The sequence below is a fragment of the Spermophilus citellus genome (genome assembly GCF_964194105.1).
Source record: "Spermophilus citellus genome assembly, chromosome: 11".
NCBI lineage: Eukaryota > Metazoa > Chordata > Mammalia > Rodentia > Sciuridae > Spermophilus > Spermophilus citellus.
Window position 1 is genome coordinate 4,590,417 of NC_138192.1, and position 18,524 is coordinate 4,608,940.

Below are 18,524 nucleotides of genomic sequence, written 5' to 3' on the forward strand. Positions count from 1 at the left end.
AAGAAGGAAATTTGGGGAACCAAGTCGCCTTCATGTACTGATCATTACCTGAAAGTATCATCACGTTTGGGTGAAAAATATTTGCTGAGATTTCTGGACATTCGTAATTTTGGGAAGCCTGGCAACCCCTTTCCATGGAAGTGTTTCTCGCCTGTCACTGCTTAGGGCTACATCAAGAGGAAACAAAACATAGAGATAGAATGTGAAACTACTTTATTGTGTCAATTTTCAAGAAGCTAGCACAAACCGTGTTGGATTTAGAGTTCCAAATACATCTATCAATATAGGAGAAAACAGAGTGAAACCTAAAAATTCAAACTGTTACTGGAAACGAATGCTTCAACATAGAAGAACAAAATTTGGGGAACCAAGTCGCCTTCATGTACTGATCATTACCTGAAAGTATCATCCAGTTTGTGTGAAAAAAATATTTGCTGAGATTTCTGGAGATTCGTAATTTTGGGAAGCCTGGCAACCCCTTTCCATGAAAGTGTTTCTCGCCTGTCACTTCTTAGGGCTACATCAAGAGGAAACAAAACATAGAGATAGAACTTGAAACTACTTTATTGTGTCAAGTTTCAAGAAGCTAGCACAAACCGTGTTGGATTTAGAGTTCCAAATACATCTATCAATATAGGAGAAAACAGAGTGAAACCTAAAAATTCAAACTGTTACTGGAAACGAACGCTTCAACATAGAAGAACGAAATTTGGGGAACCAAGTCGCCTTCGTGTACTGATCATTACCTGAAAGTATCATCCAGTTTGTGTGAAAAAATATTTGCTGAGATTTCTGGAGATTCGTAATTTTGGGAAGCCTGGCAACCCCTTTCCATGAAAGTGTTTCTCGCCTGTCACTGCTTAGGGCTACATCAAGAGGAATCAAAACATAGGGATAGAACGTGAAACTACTTTATTGTGTCAAGTTTCAGGAAGCTAGCACAGACCGTGTTGGATTTAGAGTTCCAAATACATCTATCAATATAGGAGAAAACAGAGTGAAACCTAAAAATTCAAACTGTTACTGGAAACGAACGCTTCAACATAGAAGAACGAAATTTGGGGAACCAATTCGCCTTCATGTACTGATCATTACCTGAAAGTATCATCACGTTTGGGTGAAAAATATTTGCTGAGATTTCTGGAGATTCGTAATTTTGGGAAGCCTGGCAACCCCTTTCCATGGAAGTGTTTCTCGCCTGTCACTGCTTAGGGCTACATCAAGAGGAAACAAAACATAGAGATAGAACGTGAACTACTTTATTGTGTCAAGTTTCAAGAAGCTAGCACAAACCGTGTTGGATTTAGAGTTCCAAATACATCTATCAATATAGGAGAAAACAGAGTAAAACCTAAAAATTCAAACTGTTACTGGAAACGAACGCTTCAACATAGAAGAACAAAATTTGGGGAACCAAGTCGCCTTCGTGTACTGATCATTACCTGAAAGTGTCATCCTGTTTGGGTGAAAAAATATTTGCTGATATTTCTGGAGATTCGTAATTTTGGGAAGCCTGGCAACCCCTTTCCATGAAAGTGTTTCTCGCCTGTCACTGCTTAGGGCTACATCAAGAGGAAACAAAACATAGAGATAGAACGTGAAACTACTTTATTGTGTCAAGTTTCAAGAAGCTAGCACAAACCGTGTTGGATTTAGAGTTCCAAATACATCTATCAATATAGGAGAAAACAGAGTGAAACCTAAAAATTCAAACTGTTACTGGAAACGAACGCTTCAACATAGAAGAACGATATTTGGGGAACCAAGTCGCCTTCATGTACTGATCATTACCTGTAAGTATCATCCAGTTTGGGTGAAAAAATATTTGCTGATATTTCTGGAGATTCGTAATTTTGGGAAGCCTGGCAACCCCTTTCCATGAAAGTGTTTCTCGCCAGTCACTGTTAGGGATACATCAAGAGGAATCAAAACATAGAGATAGAACGTGAAACTACTTTATTGTGTCAATTTTCAAGAAGCTAGCACAAACCGTGTTGAATTTAGAGTTCCAAATACATCTATCAATATAGGAGAAAACAGAGTGAAACCTAAAAATTCAAACTGTTACTGGAAACGAACGCTTCAACATAGAAGAACGAAATTTGGGGAACCAAGACGCCTTCGTGTGCTGATCATTACCTGAAAGTATCATCCAGTTTGGGTGAAATAATATTTGCTGAGATTTCTGGACATTCATAATTTTGGGAAGCCTGGCAACCCCTTTCCATGGAAGTGTTTCTCGCCTGTCACTTCTTAGGGCTACATCAAGAGGAAACAAAACATAGAGATAGAACGTGAAACTACTTTATTGTGTCAAGTTTCAAGAAGCTAGCACAAACCGTGTTGGATTTAGAGTTCCAAATACATCTATCAATATAGGAGAAAACAGAGTGAAACCTAAAAATTCAAACTGTTACTGGAAACGAACGCTTCAACATAGAAGAACGAAATTTGGGGAACCAAGTCGCCTTCGTGTACTGATCATTACCTGAAAGTATCATCCAGTTTGTGTGAAAAAATATTTGCTGAGATTTCTGGAGATTCGTAATTTTGGGAAGCCTGGCAACCCCTTTCCATGAAAGTGTTTCTCGCCTGTCACTGCTTAGGGCTACATCAAGAGGAAACAAAACATAGAGATAGAACGTGAAACTACTTTATTGTGTCAAGTTTCAAGAAGCTAGCACAATCCGTGTTGGATTTAGAGTTCCAAATACATCTATCAATATAGGAGAAAACAGAGTGAAACCTAAAAATTCAAACTGTTACTGGAAACGAACGCTTCAACATAGAAGAACGATATTTGGGGCACCAAGTCGCCTTCATGTACTGATCATGACCTGAAAGTATCATCCATTTTGGGTGAAAAAATATTTGCTGAGATTTATGGAGATTCGTAATTTTTGGAAGCCTGGCAACCCCTTTCCATGAAAGTGTTTCAGGCCAGTCACTGCTTAGGGCTACATCAAGAGGAATCAAAACATAGAGATAGAAAGTGAAACTACTTTATTGTGTCAATTTTCAAGAAGCTAGCACAAACCGTGTTGGATTTAGAGTTCCAAATACATCTATCAATATAGGAGAAAACAGAGTGAAACCTAAAAATTCAAACTGTTACTGGAAACGAATGCTTCAACATAGAAGAACGAAATTTGGGGAACCAAGTCGCCTTCATGTACTGATCATTACCTGAAAGTATCATCCAGTTTGTGTGAAAAAAATATTTGCTGAGATTTCTGGAGATTCGTAATTTTGGGAAGCCTGGCAACCCCTTTCCATGAAAGTGTTTCTCGCCTGTCACTTCTTAGGGCTACATCAAGAGGAAACAAAACATAGAGATAGAACTTGAAACTACTTTATTGTGTCAAGTTTCAAGAAGCTAGCACAAACCGTGTTGGATTTAGAGTTCCAAATACATCTATCAATATAGGAGAAAACAGAGTGAAACCTAAAAATTCAAACTGTTACTGGAAACGAACGCTTCAACATAGAAGAACGAAATTTGGGGAACCAAGTCGCCTTCGTGTACTGATCATTACCTGAAAGTATCATCCAGTTTGTGTGAAAAAATATTTGCTGAGATTTCTGGAGATTCGTAATTTTGGGAAGCCTGGCAACCCCTTTCCATGAAAGTGTTTCTCGCCTGTCACTGCTTAGGGCTACATCAAGAGGAATCAAAACATAGGGATAGAACGTGAAACTACTTTATTGTGTCAAGTTTCAGGAAGCTAGCACAGACCGTGTTGGATTTAGAGTTCCAAATACATCTATCAATATAGGAGAAAACAGAGTGAAACCTAAAAATTCAAACTGTTACTGGAAACGAACGCTTCAACATAGAAGAAGGAAATTTGGGGAACCAATTCGCCTTCATGTACTGATCATTACCTGAAAGTATCATCACGTTTGGGTGAAAAATATTTGCTGAGATTTCTGGACATTCGTAATTTTGGGAAGCCTGGCAACCCCTTTCCATGGAAGTGTTTCTCGCCTGTCACTGCTTAGGGCTACATCAAGAGGAAACAAAACATAGAGATAGAACGTGAACTACTTTATTGTGTCAAGTTTCAAGAAGCTAGCACAAACCGTGTTGGATTTAGAGTTCCAAATACATCTATCAATATAGGAGAAAACAGAGTAAAACCTAAAAATTCAAACTGTTACTGGAAACGAACGCTTCAACATAGAAGAACCAAATTTGGGGAACCAAGTCGCCTTCGTGTACTGATCATTACCTGAAAGTATCATCCTGTTTGGGTGAAAAAATATTTGCTGATATTTCTGGAGATTCGTAATTTTGGGAAGCCTGGCAACCCCTTTCCATGAAAGTGTTTCTCGCCTGTCACTGCTTAGGGCTACATCAAGAGGAAACAAAACATAGAGATAGAACGTGAAACTACTTTATTGTGTCAAGTTTCAAGAAGCTAGCACAAACCGTGTTGGATTTAGAGTTCCAAATACATCTATCAATATAGGAGAAAACAGAGTGAAACCTAAAAATTCAAACTGTTACTGGAAACGAACGCTTCAACATAGAAGAACGATATTTGGGGAACCAAGTCGCCTTAGTGTACTGATCATTACCTGAAATTATCATCCTGTTTGGGTGAAAAAATATTTGCTGAGATTTCTGGAGATTCGTAATTTTGGGAAGCCTGGCAGCCCCTTTCCTTGAAAGTGTTTCTCACCAGTCACTGCTTAGGGCTACATCAAGAGGAAACAAAACGTAGAGATAGAATGTGAAACTACTTTATTGTGTCAAGTTTCAAGAAGCTAGCACAAACCGTGTTGGATTTAGAGTTCCAAATACATCTATCAATATAGGAGAAAACAGAGTGAAACCTAAAAATTCAAACTGTTACTGGAAACGAACGCCTCAACATAGAAGAACGAAATTTGGGGAACCAAGTCGCCTTCATGTACTGATCATTACCTGAAAGTATCATCCAGTTTGGGTGAAAAAATATTTGCTGAGATTTCTGGAGATTCGTAATTTTGGGAAGCCTGGCAACCCCTTTCCATGAAAGTGTTTCTCGCCAGTCACTGCTTAGGGCTACATCAAGAGGAAACAAAACATAGAGATAGAACGTGAAACTACTTTATTGTGTCAAGTTTCAAGAAGCTAGCACAAACCGTGTTGGATTTAGAGTTCCAAATACATCTATCAATATAGGAGAAAACAGAGTGAAACCTAAAAATTCAAACTGTTACTGGAAACGAACGCTTCAACATAGAAGAACGATATTTGGGGAACCAAGTCGCCTTCATGTACTGATCATTACCTGAAAGTATCATCCATTTTGGGTGAAAAAATATTTGCTGAGATTTATGGAGATTCGTAATTTTTGGAAGCCTGGCAACCCCTTTCCATGAAAGTGTTTCAGGCCAATCACTGCTTAGGGCTACATCAAGAGGAATCAAAACATAGAGATAGAAAGTGAAACTACTTTATTGTGTCAAGTTTCAAGAAGCTAGCACAAACCGTGTTGGATTTAGAGTTCCAAGTACATCTATCAATATAGGAGAAAACAGAGTGAAACCTAAAAATTCAAACTGTTACTGGAAACGAACGCTTCAACATAGAAGAACGAAATTTGGGGAACCAAGTCGCCTTCATGTACTGATCATTACCTGAAAGTATCATCCAGTTTGTGTGAAAAAATATTTGCTGAGATTTCTGGAGATTCGTAATTTTGGGAAGCCTGGCAACCCCTTTCCATGAAAGTGTTTCTCGCCTGTCACTGCTTAGGGCTACATCAAGAGGAAACAAAACATAGAGATAGAACTTGAAACTACTTTATTGTGTCAAGTTTCAAGAAGCTAGCACAAACCGTGTTGGATTTAGAGTTCCAAATACATCTATCAATATAGGAGAAAACAGAGTGAAACCTAAAAATTCAAACTGTTACTGGAAACGAACGCTTCAACATAGAAGAACGAAATTTGGGGAACCAAGTCGCCTTCGTGTACTGATCATTACCTGAAAGTATCATCCAGTTTGTGTGAAAAAATATTTGCTGAGATTTCTGGAGATTCGTAATTTTGGGAAGCCTGGCAACCCCTTTCCATGAAAGTGTTTCTCGCCAGTCACTGTTTAGGGCTACATCAAGAGGAATCAAAACATAGGGATAGAACGTGAAACTACTTTATTGTGTCAAGTTTCAGGAAGCTAGCACAGACCGTGTTGGATTTAGAGTTCCAAATACATCTATCAATATAGGAGAAAACAGAGTGAAACCTAAAAATTCAAACTGTTACTGGAAACGAACGCTTCAACATAGAAGAACGAAATTTGGGGAACCAAGTCGCCTTCATGTACTGATCATTACCTGAAAGTATCATCACGTTTGGGTGAAAAATATTTGCTGAGATTTCTGGAGATTCGTAATTTTGGGAAGCCTGGCAACCCCTTTCCATGGAAGTGTTTCTCGCCTGTCACTGCTTAGGGCTACATCAAGAGGAAACAAAACATAGAGATAGAACGTGAACTACTTTATTGTGTCAAGTTTCAAGAAGCTAGCACAAACCGTGTTGGATTTAGAGTTCCAAATACATCTATCAATATAGGAGAAAACAGAGTAAAACCTAAAAATTCAAACTGTTACTGGAAACGAACGCTTCAACATAGAAGAACAAAATTTGGGGAACCAAGTCGCCTTCGTGTACTGATCATTACCTGAAAGTATCATCCAGTTTGGGTGAAAAAATATTTGCTGAGATTTCTGGACATTCGGAATTTTGGGAAGCCTGGCAACCCCTTTCCATGAAAGTGTTTCTCGCCTGTCACTGCTTAGGGCTACATCAAGAGGAAACAAAACATAGAGATAGAACGTGAAACTACTTTATTGTGTCAAGTTTCAAGAAGCTAGCACAAACCGTGTTGGATTTAGAGTTCCAAATACATCTATCAATATAGGAGAAAACAGAGTGAAACCTAAAAATTCAAACTGTTACTGGAAACGAACGCTTCAACATAGAAGAACGAAATTTGGGGAACCAAGTCGCCTTCGTGTACTGATCATTACCTGAAAGTATCATCCAGTTTGTGTGAAAAAATATTTGCTGAGATTTCTGGAGATTCGTAATTTTGGGAAGCCTGGCAACCCCTTTCCATGAAAGTGTTTCTCGCCTGTCACTGCTTAGGGCTACATCAAGAGGAATCAAAACATAGGGATAGAACGTGAAACTACTTTATTGTGTCAAGTTTCAGGAAGCTAGCACAGACCGTGTTGGATTTAGAGTTCCAAATACATCTATCAATATAGGAGAAAACAGAGTGAAACCTAAAAATTCAAACTGTTACTGGAAACGAACGCTTCAACATAGAAGAACGAAATTTGGGGAACCAAGTCGCCTTCATGTACTGATCATTACCTGAAAGTATCATCACGTTTGGGTGAAAAATATTTGCTGAGATTTCTGGAGATTCGTAATTTTGGGAAGCCTGGCAACCCCTTTCCATGGAAGTGTTTCTCGCCTGTCACTGCTTAGGGCTACATCAAGAGGAAACAAAACATAGAGATAGAACGTGAACTACTTTATTGTGTCAAGTTTCAAGAAGCTAGCACAAACCGTGTTGGATTTAGAGTTCCAAATACATCTATCAATATAGGAGAAAACAGAGTAAAACCTAAAAATTCAAACTGTTACTGGAAACGAACGCTTCAACATAGAAGAACAAAATTTGGGGAACCAAGTCGCCTTCGTGTACTGATCATTACCTGAAAGTATCATCCAGTTTGTGTGAAAAAATATTTGCTGAGATTTCTGGACATTCGTAATTTTGGGAAGCCTGGCAACCCCTTTCCATGAAAGTGTTTCTCGCCTGTCACTGCTTAGGGCTACATCAAGAGGAAACAAAACATAGAGATAGAACGTGAAACTACTTTATTGTGTCAAGTTTCAAGAAGCTAGCACAAACCGTGTTGGATTTAGAGTTCCAAATACATCTATCAATATAGGAGAAAACAGAGTGAAACCTAAAAATTCAAACTGTTACTGGAAACGAACGCTTCAACATAGAAGAACGATATTTGGGGAACCAAGTCGCCTTAGTGTACTGATCATTACCTGAAATTATCATCCTGTTTGGGTGAAAAAATATTTGCTGAGATTTCTGGAGATTCGTAATTTTGGGAAGCCTGGCAGCCCCTTTCCTTGAAAGTGTTTCTCGCCAGTCACTGCTTAGGGCTACATCAAGAGGAAACAAAACGTAGAGATAGAATGTGAAACTACATTATTGTGTCAAGTTTCAAGAAGCTAGCACAAACCGTGTTGGATTTAGAGTTCCAAATACATCTATCAATATAGGAGAAAACAGAGTAAAACCTAAAAATTCAAACTGTTACTGGAAACGAACGCTTCAACATAGAAGAACGATATTTGGGGAACCAAGTCGCCTTCATGTACTGATCATTACATGAAAGTATCATCCATTTTGGGTGAAAAAATATTTGCTGAGATTTATGGAGATTCGTAATTTTTGGAAGCCTGGCAACCCCTTTCCATGAAAGTGTTTCAGGCCAATCACTGCTTAGGGCTACATCAAGAGGAATCAAAACATAGAGATAGAAAGTGAAAATACTTTATTGTGTCAATTTTCAAGAAGCTAGCACAAACCGTGTTGGATTTAGAGTTCCAAATACATCTATCAATATAGGAGAAAACAGAGTGAAACCTAAAAATTCAAACTGTTACTGGAAACGAATGCTTCAACATAGAAGAACGAAATTTGGGGAACCAAGTCGCCTTCATGTACTGATCATTACCTGAAAGTATCATCCAGTTTGTGTGAAAAAATATTTGCTGAGATTTCTGGAGATTCGTAATTTTGGGAAGCCTGGCAACCCCTTTCCATGAAAGTGTTTCTCGCCTGTCACTTCTTAGGGCTACATCAAGAGGAAACAAAACATAGAGATAGAACTTGAAACTACTTTATTGTGTCAAGTTTCAAGAAGCTAGCACAAACCGTGTTGGATTTAGAGTTCCAAATACATCTATCAATATAGGAGAAAACAGAGTGAAACCTAAAAATTCAAACTGTTACTGGAAACGAACGCTTCAACATAGAAGAACGAAATTTGGGGAACCAAGTCGCCTTCGTGTACTGATCATTACCTGAAAGTATCATCCAGTTTGTGTGAAAAAATATTTGCTGAGATTTCTGGAGATTCGTAATTTTGGGAAGCCTGGCAACCCCTTTCCATGAAAGTGTTTCTCGCCTGTCACTGCTTAGGGCTACATCAAGAGGAATCAAAACATAGGGATAGAACGTGAAACTACTTTATTGTGTCAAGTTTCAAGAAGCTAGCACAGACCGTGTTGGATTTAGAGTTCCAAATACATCTATCAATATAGGAGAAAACAGAGTGAAACCTAAAAATTCAAACTGTTACTGGAAACGAACGCTTCAACATAGAAGAACGAAATTTGGGGAACCAAGTCGCCTTCATGTACTGATCATTACCTGAAAGTATCATCACGTTTGGGTGAAAAATATTTGCTGAGATTTCTGGAGATTCGTAATTTTGGGAAGCCTGGCAACCCCTTTCCATGGAAGTGTTTCTCGCCTGTCACTGCTTAGGGCTACATCAAGAGGAAACAAAACATAGAGATAGAACGTGAACTACTTTATTGTGTCAAGTTTCAAGAAGCTAGCACAAACCGTGTTGGATTTAGAGTTCCAAATACATCTATCAATATAGGAGAAAACAGAGTAAAACCTAAAAATTCAAACTGTTACTGGAAACGAACGCTTCAACATAGAAGAACAAAATTTGGGGAACCAAGTCGCCTTCGTGTACTGATCATTACCTGAAAGTATCATCCTGTTTGGGTGAAAAAATATTTGCTGATATTTCTGGAGATTCGTAATTTTGGGAAGCCTGGCAACCCCTTTCCATGAAAGTGTTTCTCGCCTGTCACTGCTTAGGGCTACATCAAGAGGAAACAAAACATAGAGATAGAACGTGAAACTACTTTATTGTGTCAAGTTTCAAGAAGCTAGCACAAACCGTGTTGGATTTAGAGTTCCAAATACATCTATCAATATAGGAGAAAACAGAGTGAAACCTAAAAATTCAAACTGTTACTGGAAACGAACGCTTCAACATAGAAGAACGATATTTGGGGAACCAAGTCGCCTTAGTGTACTGATCATTACCTGAAATTATCATCCTGTTTGGGTGAAAAAATATTTGCTGAGATTTCTGGAGATTCGTAATTTTGGGAAGCCTGGCAGCCCCTTTCCTTGAAAGTGTTTCTCGCCAGTCACTGCTTAGGGCTACATCAAGAGGAAACAAAACGTAGAGATAGAATGTGAAACTACATTATTGTGTCAAGTTTCAAGAAGCTAGCACAAACCGTGTTGGATTTAGAGTTCCAAATACATCTATCAATATAGGAGAAAACAGAGTGAAACCTAAAAATTCATACTGTTACTGGAAACGAACGCCTCAACATAGAAGAACGAAATTTGGGAAACCAAGTTGCCTTCGTGTACTGATCATTACCTGAAAGTATCATCCTGTTTGGGTGAAAAAATATTTGCTGAGATTTCTGGAGATTCGTAATTTTGGGAAGCCTGGCAACCCCTTTCCATGAAAGTGTTTCTCGCCAGTCACTGCTTAGGGCTACATCAAGAGGAAACAAAACATAGAGATAGAACGTGAAACTACTTTATTGTGTCAAGTTTCAAGAAGCTAGCACAAACCGTGTTGGATTTAGAGTTCCAAATACATCTATCAATATAGGAGAAAACAGAGTGAAACCTAAAAATTCAAACTGTTACTGGAAACGAACGCTTCAAAATAGAAGAACGATATTTGGGGAACCAAGTCGCCTTCATGTACTGATCATTACCTGAAAGTATCATCCATTTTGGGTGAAAAAATATTTGCTGAGATTTATGGAGATTCGTAATTTTTGGAAGCCTGGCAACCCCTTTCCATGAAAGTGTTTCAGGCCAGTCACTGCTTAGGGATACATCAAGTGGAATCAAAACATAGAGATAGAAAGTGAAACTACTTTATTGTGTCAATTTTCAAGAAGCCAGCACAAACCGTGTTGGATTTAGAGTTCCAAATACATCTATCAATATAGGAGAAAACAGAGTGAAACCTAAAAATTCAAACTGTTACTGGAAACGAACGCTTCAACATAGAAGAACGAAATTTGGGGAACCAAGACGCCTTCGTGTGCTGATCATTACCTGAAAGTATCATCCAGTTTGGGTGAAATAATATTTGCTGAGATTTCTGGACATTCGTAATTTTGGGAAGCCTGGCAACCCCTTTCCATGGAAGTGTTTCTCGCCTGTCACTTCTTAGGGCTACATCAAGAGGAAACAAAACATAGAGATAGAACGTGAAACTAATTTATTGTGTCAAGTTTCAAGAAGCTAGCACAAACCGTGTTGGATTTAGAGTTCCAAATACATCTATCAATATAGGAGAAACCAGAGTGAAACCTAAAAATTCAAACTGTTATGGAAACGAACGCTTCAACATAGAAGAACGAAATTTGGGGAACCAAGTCGCCTTCGTGTACTGATCATTACCTGAAAGTATCATCCAGTTTGTGTGAAAAAATATTTGCTGAGATTTCTGGAGATTCGTAATTTTGGGAAGCCTGGCAACCCCTTTCCATGAAAGTGTTTCTCGCCTGTCACTGCTTAGGGCTACATCAAGAGGAAACAAAACATAGAGATAGAACGTGAAACTACTTTATTGTGTCAAGTTTCAAGAAGCTAGCACAAACCGTGTTGGATTTAGAGTTCCAAATACATCTATCAATATAGGAGAAAACAGAGTGAAACCTAAAAATTCAAACTGTTACTGGAAACGAACGCTTCAACATAGAAGAACGATATTTGGGGAACCAAGTCGCCTTCATGTACTGATCATTACCTGAAAGTATCATCCAGTTTGGCTGAAATAATATTTGCTGAGATTTCTGGACATTCGTAATTTTGGGAAGCCTGGCAACCCCTTTCCATGAAAGTGTTTCTCGCCAGTCACTGCTTAGGGCTACATCAAGAGGAATCAAAACATAGTGATAGAACGTGAAACTACTTTATTGTGTCAAGTTTCAAGAAGCTAGCACAAACCGTGTTGGATTTAGAGTTCCAAATACATCTATCAATATAGGAGAAAACAGAGTGAAACCTAAAAATTCAAACTGTTACTGGAAACGAACGCTTCACCATAGAAGAACGATATTTGGGGAACCAAGTCGCCTTCATGTACTGATCATTACCTGAAAGTATCATCCAGCTTGGGTGAAAAAATATTTGCTGAGATTTCTAGAGATTCGTAATTTTGGGAAGCCTGGCAACCCCTTTCCATGAAAGTGTTTCTCGCCAGTCACTGCTTAGGGCTACATCAAGAGGAATCAAAACATAGGGATAGAACGTGAAACTACTTTATTGTGTCAAGTTTCAAGAAGCTAGCACAAACCGTGTTGGATTTAGAGTTCCAAATACATCTATCAATATAGGAGAAAACAGAGTGAAACCTAAAAATTCAAACTGTTACTGGAAACGAACGCTTCAACATAGAAGAACGATATTTGGGGAACCAAGTCGCCTTCATGTACTGATCATTACCTGAAAGTATCATCCAGTTTGGCTGAAATAATATTTGCTGAGATTTCTGGACATTCGTAATTTTGGGAAGCCTGGCAACCCTTTTCCATGAAAGTGTTTCTCGCCAGTCACTGCTTAGGGCTACATCAAGAGGAATCAAAACATAGGGATAGAACGTGAAACTACTTTATTGTGTCAAGTTTCAAGAAGCTAGCACAAACCGTGTTGGATTTAGAGTTCCAAATACATCTATCAATATAGGAGAAAACAGAGTGAAACCTAAAAATTCAAACTGTTACTGGAAACGAACGCTTCAACATAGAAGAACGAAATTTGGGGAACCAAGTCGCCTTCGTGTACTGATCATTACCTGAAAGTATCATCCAGTTTGTGTGAAAAAATATTTGCTGAGATTTCTGGAGATTCGTAATTTTGGGAAGCCTGGCAACCCCTTTCCATGAAAGTGTTTCTCGCCTGTCACTGCTTAGGGCTACATCAAGAGGAAACAAAACATAGAGATAGAACGTGAAACTACTTTATTGTGTCAAGTTTCAAGAAGCTAGCACAAACCGTGTTGGATTTAGAGTTCCAAATACATCTATCAATATAGGAGAAAACAGAGTGAAACCTAAAAATTCAAACTGTTACTGGAAACGAACGCTTCAACATAGAAGAACGATATTTGGGGAACCAAGTCGCCTTCATGTACTGATCATTACCTGAATGTATCATCCAGTTTGGCTGAAATAATATTTGCTGAGATTTCTGGACATTCGTAATTTTGGGAAGCCTGGCAACCCCTTTCCATGAAAGTGTTTCTCGCCAGTCACTGCTTAGGGCTACATCAAGAGGAATCAAAACATAGGGATAGAACGTGAAACTACTTTATTGTGTCAAGTTTCAAGAAGCTAGCACAAACCGTGTTGGATTTAGAGTTCCAAATACATCTATCAATATAGGAGAAAACAGAGTGAAACCTAAAAATTCAAACTGTTACTGGAAACGAACGCTTCAACATAGAAGAACGAAATTTGGGGAACCAAGTCGCCTTCGTGTACTGATCATTACCTGAAATTATCATCCAGTTTGTGTGAAAAAATATTTGCTGAGATTTCTGGAGATTCGTAATTTTGGGAAGCCTGGCAACCCCTTTCCATGAAATTGTTTCTCGCCTGTCACTGCTTAGGGCTACATCAAGAGGAATCCAAACATAGAGATAGAACGTGAAACTACTTTATTGTGTCAAGTTTCAAGAATCTAGCACAAACCGTGTTGGATTTAGAGTTCCAAATACATCTATCAATATAGGAGAAAACAGAGTGAAACCTAAAAATTCAAACTGTTACTGGAAACGAACGCTTCAAAATAGAAGAACGATATTTGGGGAACCAAGTCGCCTTCGTATACTGATCATTACCTGAAAGTATCATCCAGTTTGGCTGAAATAATATTTGCTGAGATTTCTGGACATTCGTAATTTTGGGAACCCTGGCAACCCCTTTCCATGAAAGTGTTTCTCGCCAGTCACTGCTTAGGGCTACATCAAGAGGAATCAAAACATAGGGATAGAACGTGAAACTACTTTATTGTGTCAAGTTTCAAGAAGCTAGCACAAACCGTGTTGGATTTAGAGTTCCAAATACATCTATCAATATAGGAGAAAACAGAGTGAAACCTAAAAATTCAAACTGTTACTGGAAAAGAACGCTTCAACATAGAAGAACGATATTTGGAGAACCAAGTCGCCTTCGTGTACTGATCATTACCTGAAAGTATCATCCAGTTTGGCTGAAATAATATTTGCTGAGATTTCTGTACATTCGTAATTTTGGGAAGCCTGGCAACCCCTTTCCATGAAAGTGTTTCTCGCCTGTCACTGCTTAGGGCTACATCAAGAGGAAACAAAACATAGAGATAGAACGTGAAACTACTTTATTGTTTCAAGTTTCAAGAAGCTAGCACAAACCGTGTTGGATTTAGAGTTCCAAATACATCTATCAATATAGGAGAAAACAGAGTGAAACCTAAAAATTCAAAATGTTACTGGAAAAGAACGCTTCAACATAGAAGAACAAAATTTGGGGAACCAAGTCGCCTTCATTTACTGATCATTACCTGAAAGTATCATCCTGTTTGGGTGAAAAAATATTTGCTGATATTTCTGGAGATTCGTAATTTTGGGAAGCCTGGCAACCCCTTTCCATGAAAGTGTTTCTCGCCTGTCACTGTTTAGGGCTACATTAAGAGGAAACAAAACATAGAGATAGAACGTGAAACTACTTTATTGTGTCAAGTTTCAAGAAGCTAGCACAAACCGTGTTGGATTTAGAGTTCCAAATACATCTATCAATATAGGAGAAAACAGAGTGAAACCTAAAAATTCAAACTGTTACTGGAAACGAACGCTTCAACATAGAAGAACGAAATTTGGGGAACCAAGTCGCCTTAGTGTACTGATCATTACCTGTAAGTATCATCCTGTTTGGGTGAAAAAATATTTGCTGAGATTTCTGGAGATTCGTAATTTTGGGAAGCCTGGCATCCCCTTTCCTTGAAAGTGTTTCTCGCCAGTCACTGCTTAGGGCTACATCAAGAGGAAACAAAAGGTAGAGATAGAACGTGAAACTACTTTATTGTGTCAAGTTTCAAGAAGCTAGCACAAACCGTGTTGGATTTAGAGTTCCAAATACATCTATCAATATAGGAGAAAACAGAGTGAAACCTAAAAATTCAAACTGTTACTGGAAACGAACGCCTCAATATAGAAGAACGAAATTTGGGGAACCAAGTCGCCTTCGTGTACTGATCATTACCTGAAAGTATCATCCTGTTTGGGTGAAAAAATATTTGCTGAGATTTCTGGACATTCGTAATTTTGGGAAGCCTGGCAACCCCTTTCCATGGAAGTGTTTCTCGCCTGTCACTGCTTAGGGCTACATCAAGAGGAAACAAAACATAGAGATAGAACGTGAAACTAATTTATTGTGTCAAGTTTCAAGAAGCTAGCACAAACCGTGTTGGATTTAGAGTTCAAACACATCTATCAATATAGGAGAAAACAGAGTGAAACCTAAAAATTCAAAGTGTTACTGGAAACGAACGCTTCACCATAGAAGAACGATATTTGGGGAACCAAGTCGCCTTCATGTACTGATCATTACCTGAAAGTATCATCCAGCTTGGGTGAAAAAATATTTGCTGAGATTTCTAGAGATTCGTAATTTTGGGAAGCCTGGCAACCCCTTTCCATGAAAGTGTTTCTCGCCTGTCACTGCTTAGGGCTACATCAAGAGGAATCAAAACATAGGGATGGAACGTGAAACTACTTTATTGTGTCAAGTTTCAAGAAGCTAGCACAAACCGTGTTGGATTTAGAGTTCCAAATACATCTATCAATATAGGAGAAAACAGAGTGAAACCTAAAAATTCAAACTGTTACTGGAAACGAACGCTTCAACATAGAAGAACGATATTTGGGGAACCAAGTCGCCCTCATGTACTGATCATTACCTGAAAGTATCATCCAGTTTGGCTGAAATAATATTTGCTGAGATTTCTGGACATTCGTAATTTTGGGAAGCCTGGCAACCCCTTTCCATGAAAGTGTTTCTCGCCAGTCACTGCTTAGGGCTACATCAAGAGGAATCAAAACATAGGGATAGAACGTGAAACTACTTTATTGTGTCAAGTTTCAAGAAGCTAGCACAAACCGTGTTGGATTTAGAGTTCCAAATACATCTATCAATATAGGAGAAAACAGAGTGAAACCTAAAAATTCAAACTGTTACTGGAAACGAACGCTTCAACATAGAAGAACGAAAATTGGGGAACCAAGTCGCCTTCGTGTACTGATCATTACCTGAAAGTATCATCCAGTTTGTGTGAAAAAATATTTGCTGAGATTTCTGGAGATTCGTAATTTTGGGAAGCCTGGCAACCCCTTTCCATGAAAGTGTTTCTCGCCTGTCACTGCTTAGGGCTACATCAAGAGGAATCCAAACATAGAGATAGAATGTGAAACTACTTTATTGTGTCAAGTTTCAAGAAGCTAGCACAAACCGTGTTGGATTTAGAGTTCCAAATACATCTATCAATATAGGAGAAAACAGAGTGAAACCTAAAAATTCAAACTGTTACTGGAAACGAACGCTTCAACATAGAAGAACGATATTTGGAGAACCAAGTCGCCTTCGTGTACTGATCATTACCTGAAAGTATCATCCAGTTTGGCTGAAATAATATTTGCTGAGATTTCTGTACATTCGTAATTTTGGGAAGCCTGGCAACCCCTTTCCATGAAAGTGTTTCTCGCCTGTCACTGCTTAGGGCTACATCAAGAGGAAAAAAAACATAGAGATAGAACGTGAAACTACTTTATTGTTTCAAGTTTCAAGAAGCTAGCACAAACCGTGTTGGATTTAGAGTTCCAAATACATCTATCAATATAGGAGAAAACAGAGTGAAACCTAAAAATTCAAAATGTTACTGGAAAAGAACGCTTCAACATAGAAGAACAAAATTTGGGGAACCAAGTCGCCTTCGTTTACTGATCATTACCTGAAAGTATCATCCTGTTTGGGTGAAAAAATATTTGCTGATATTTCTGGAGATTCGTAATTTTGGGAAGCCTGGCAACCCCTTTCCATGAAAGTGTTTCTCGCCTGTCACTGCTTAGGGCTACATTAAGAGGAAACAAAACATAGAGATAGAACGTGAAACTACTTTATTGTGTCAAGTTTCAAGAAGCTAGCACAAACCGTGTTGGATTTAGAGTTCCAAATACATCTATCAATATAGGAGAAAACAGAGTGAAACCTAAAAATTCAAACTGTTACTGGAAACGAACGCTTCAACATAGAAGAACGAAATTTGGGGAACCAAGTCGCCTTAGTGTACTGATCATTACCTGTAAGTATCATCCTGTTTGGGTGAAAAAATATTTGCTGAGATTTCTGGAGATTCGTAATTTTGGGAAGCCTGGCAACCCCTTTCCATGAAAGTGTTTCTCGCCAGTCACTGCTTAGGGCTACATCAAGAGGAAACAAAACATAGAGATAGAACGTGAAACTACTTTATTTTGTCAAGTTTCAAGAAGCTAGCACAAACCGTGTTGGATTTAGAGTTCCAAATACATCTATCAATATAGGAGAAAACAGAGTGAAACCTAAAAATTCAAACTGTTACTGGAAACGAACGCTTCAACATAGAAGAACGAAATTTGGGGAACCAAGTCACCTTCGTGTACTGATCGTTACCTGAAAGTATCATCCAGTTTGGCTGAAAAAATATTTGCTGAGATTTCTGGAGATTCGTAATTTTGGGAAGCCTGGCAACCCCTTTCCATGAAAGTGTTTCTCGCCTGTCACTGCTTAGGGCTACCTCAAGAGGAAACAAAACATACAGATAGAACGTGAAACTACTTTATTGTGTCAAGTTTCAAGAAGCTAGCACAAACCGTGTTGGATTTAGAGTTCCAAATACATCTATCAATATAGGAGAAAACAGAGTGAAACCTAAAAATTCAAACTGTTACTGGAAATGCACGCTTCAACATAGAAGAACGAAATTTGGGGAACCAAGTCGCCTTCGTGTACTGATCATTACCTGAAAGTATCAACCAGTTTGTGAGAAAAAATATTTGCTGAGATTTCTGGAGATTCGTAATTTTGGGAAGCCTGGCAACCCCTTTCCATTAAAGTGTTTCTCGCCTGTCACTGCTTAGGGCTACATCAAGAGGAATCCAAACATAGAGATAGAACGTGAAACTACTTTATAGTGTCAAGTTTCAAGAAGCTAGCACAAACCGTGTTGGATTTAGAGTTCCAAATACATCTATCAATATAGGAGAAAACAGAGTGAAACCTAAAAATTCAAACTGTTACTGGAAACAAACGCTTCAACATAGAAGAACGATATTTGGAGAACCAAGTTGCCTTCGTGTACT